This window comes from Cucurbita maxima, unplaced genomic scaffold (assembly GCF_002738345.1).
Source record: "Cucurbita maxima cultivar Rimu unplaced genomic scaffold, Cmax_1.0 Cma_Scf00421, whole genome shotgun sequence".
Classification (NCBI taxonomy): Eukaryota; Viridiplantae; Streptophyta; class Magnoliopsida; order Cucurbitales; family Cucurbitaceae; genus Cucurbita; species Cucurbita maxima.
In genome coordinates, this window is record NW_019272437.1 from 27,960 (window position 1) to 30,827 (window position 2,868).

The 2,868-nt window shown below is 36.5% G+C and overlaps 1 pseudogene; it reads left to right on the forward strand.

The window, feature by feature from the left end:
- Positions 1-372: 372 nt before the first annotated feature.
- LOC111474490 lies at positions 373-2,583 on the forward strand (annotated as a pseudogene).
- The last annotated feature ends 285 nt before the right edge of the window (positions 2,584-2,868 follow it).

The following is a 2,868-nucleotide window of genomic DNA, read 5'->3' on the forward strand; positions in this document are numbered from 1 at the left end:
CTAATATTAAAATATTCACTCTACGGTTGATTCGAGTTGTTCGAGTAATCTAATAAAAATTAATTGATAATTTGTTTTTAAATACCAATTTAGATGACTTGGTTATTGGAGTAACTATTTTAACACTCTAATACACATAAAATAATTTTTAAAAAACAAGATGACAAATTTAAAAAGTTCTCACTATAGGTTATATTTTTCTAAACAATTGCTAATATTCTATGTAAATCCAACCATTTTATTAACCACTCAAATTTTAACCTTTCAAATAATAACCATAATAGTTAATAAATCCCTTTCCTATTTTTGATTCCTAAATTAGCCTATAAAATCCTTTGTCCCCCAATCTAAACTCACAAAAAAAAATTCATCATGGATTTTCCTCCAAAACCCACAAAACTCAATGTAATGTTTCTTCTTCTTTCTCCGTGAATTTCATTTTCTTTTACTTTGTTTTCTTTGTATTGATCTTGTGAGCTTGGCTTGTTCTTCTACTTTCATTGGTTTTTGTTTGGAATCACTTCAAATGATTATGGGTTTTTGTTCAAAACCCCGAATGGTTTATTGAAGAACTTTTTTTTTCGTGGATCCTTACTATTCTCGATAAAATTCGAAAATGTAACCAACAAAAAGATATTGAATCATCTTTGATTTTTTTCGGTAGGTTACAGCAGCGAGAATCTCAGCCGTGATCGTACTGGCATTGGTGAGCTTAGCCACCGTGGACGCTATGAATCCGCGTCTAAGTTCGAACTCCCTAGAATTTCAAGCGATCAATGGTCAGAAACACTCAGCGTTGTTAACGAAGTTTGGTGGCGTCGGCGACGGAGTAACTTCAAATACTCACGCGTCCCGAAAAGCGATTGAACATCTCAGCATAATGGCGGCAGATGGCGGTGCTCAATTGGTCATGTCGCCGAGGAAATGGCTGACCGGAAGTTTTAATCTGACTAGCCATTTCACACTTTTTATCGATAAAGAAGCTAAAATTCTTGCATCCCAGGTTCGACCTATCGAGTATTTTATTTTTATAAACCTATCAACTTTGTGAGTGGTGATTTGAATTTTAATCTTTAATCCAAAATAAATGAGTTAGATTTGTTCCTCATAATTTAATTTAATGGTGCAGAATGAATCAGAATGGCCACTGGTAGAAGTTCTCCCATCTTATGGGAGGGGAAGAGATGCATGCTCTTGGTGGATGGTACAACAGTCTCATCTTTGGAACTAATCTCACCAATGTGGTTATCATTGGTGATTATTTTTTCTTACCTTTTAACATTCTAATTTTTTTTAAATGGATTGCAAAATTATAACAAGCTTCCCTGCCATCAGAATTAAATAAAAAAAACTAAGGTAACTGACAACATAAAAAGAACATTTATAGAAAATAAAGTTGGGTTGGTGACACGGTGTAGGTAACAACGGTACAATCGACGGGCAGGGATCTTCTTGGTGGGAAAAGTTTAAGAAAGGGGAGCTCAAGGTAACACGGTCATATGTGATCGAGATCATGTACTCTGATCAAATCCAGATCTCGAATCTCACTTTGATCAACTCACCTTCTTGGTTCGTCCATCCGATTTATAGTAGGTTAGGCTATTTCGCTTCCGTTCCGTTATCCTTGTATTTTAGGATTATGCTTCAAAAAAAATATACAATTCAAATTACTCCCGACCAAAAAGAATTTTTAATTATATATCTTAATATGGGTGAAAATGCAGAAATGTGATTATCCAAGGGCTCACCATCTTGGCTCCAGTCACGGTACCCAACACCGACAGAATCAATTCAGGTTCCCTTCTTCTTCTCCTTTAAAACCTTAGGGTTCTTTTCTTCCTCAATCCCTTTCCCTAATTCTCCATTCAATTTATCAGATTCTTGTTCCAACTCTAAAATCGAAGACTGCTACATTGTCTCCGGTGACGATTGCATCGCCATCAAGAGCGGATGGGACCAATACGGTATCAAGTTCGAAATGCCGACCGAGGACCTCGTCATTCGCCGACTCACTTGCATCTCACCAGATTCTGCAGGCATTTCCCTTCGCAGCGAAATGTCCGGTGGAATCTGCAACGTCAGGATCGAAAACGTTACAGCAATCAACACATAGTCTGCCGTTAGAATCAAAACCGCTCCCAAACGAGGCAGTTTCGTCAAGGACATTTTCGTCCGAAGAATGTTTCTATCCACGATGAAATACGTCTTCTGGATAACTGGAGACTACAAATCGCATGCGGATGACAAGTTCGATCCCTCGGCATTGCCATTGATTAAGAACATTAATTACAGAGATGTGGTGGTCGAGAATGTTAATATGTTGGCAAATTTGGCGGGGATTTCAGGAGATCCATTCACGGATATTTGTGTTTCGAATTGAAGATTGGATTGTCGGCGACGCCTAAAAAGTTGCAGTGGAACTGTACGAACATTGAGGGATTTAGTAGAGATGTGGATCCGCGGCCATGTGCTCCGCTGGCTAAGGCAGCGAAAAGCGGTGGATGTGACTTTCCCGAGGATCAGCTGCCGATTGAGAATGTTCAGTTGAAGTTATGCTCGGTTGAAATTCCTACCTTTTCATAAAGACTTTGTTTATCTTTTTTTTTTTTTTTTTAAATTCTATAGAATAAATGATAATGAAAAATTTAATGAAGATATAATAAAATGAAAAGTTTTTAATTTTTAAATTAAGCCATTTCAACTAAACCATAAAAATAATACTCTAAAATTGAAAAAAAGAGAATAAAACTTCTTAAATCCAAATATGTATGGATCCACCATGAAGTTTTTATGGTATGATTAAGACACCTTATTTCGTATCACATTTCGGGTAATCTTTTTTCAATTATAACGCGTTGGAATTGAATC